Below are 925 nucleotides of genomic sequence, written 5' to 3' on the forward strand. Positions count from 1 at the left end.
CATTAAATGTGAGATTTTTTTCAGCTTTTGTCATATTCAGATTTGCAATGTGGCATATGGCCAAAACAATCTGTATGATGATTTCATTCCTCATGATGAGGGACCCTGTTCTCCAATTTCTTTTCTGCTAATTAAACTTGGTATTGAATCTTGCTGAGTGTTTTCTTCAGATCAGCATAGAATTTGACCCAGCTATTGAGCTTCTCTTTGTTCTCAAACCAGTGCTGGACTGTATAATCCAAGTACACATTGGCCAACGAATCATATCTCACCTGTTGTATTTGGTGACTTGATTAAATCCTTTTGGCCATTTCATCAGGTTCTGACCAGCATCTCTTGAATGCACTGATGGATGCTCTAACATGCACCTGATTTACTGCTGTTTTGCAATCCCTCTATCTCCTGAATATGTGGATCTCAGGACGATGTACTGATTGTATTCCAATTTGTGTCTGCGTAGGCAATGGCTTTTACACGCCTAATTGGAGCTATGGTGATATCAATGTTTTGAAGTACCTGGCATCTCCACCAAACAATCTCACATTGAAACCTTAATCAAATCCAAATCTGAAAGCGGGATTGTCAGTGAAAACACATTTACTACTGACACTAGTGTACAGCCAGAACACAACTAAGCTCCTGGAAAGGGATTACAGCTATTTACACAAACATCGAATATTTCAAAATGCTGGTATTTGTACAAACATAAAATATTACAGGCTACACAAACATTTCAAATAAAAGACATTTCAAGAACATTTGAGAAATGAAAACTGTTAAATCACAAATAATTGTTGGTCTTTGGGTTTGAGATAGCAAGCAGTGCTAACCACTATTCATTTATCACCTTTTTTTATGAGCACCATAATCGTTCTTCATTGATGTTTAAAGGAACTTCTGTTGCCAAAGGATTAACAGTTCTTAA

Source organism: Schistocerca serialis, chromosome 2 (assembly GCF_023864345.2).
Source record: "Schistocerca serialis cubense isolate TAMUIC-IGC-003099 chromosome 2, iqSchSeri2.2, whole genome shotgun sequence".
NCBI classification, from domain to species: Eukaryota; Metazoa; Arthropoda; class Insecta; order Orthoptera; family Acrididae; genus Schistocerca; species Schistocerca serialis.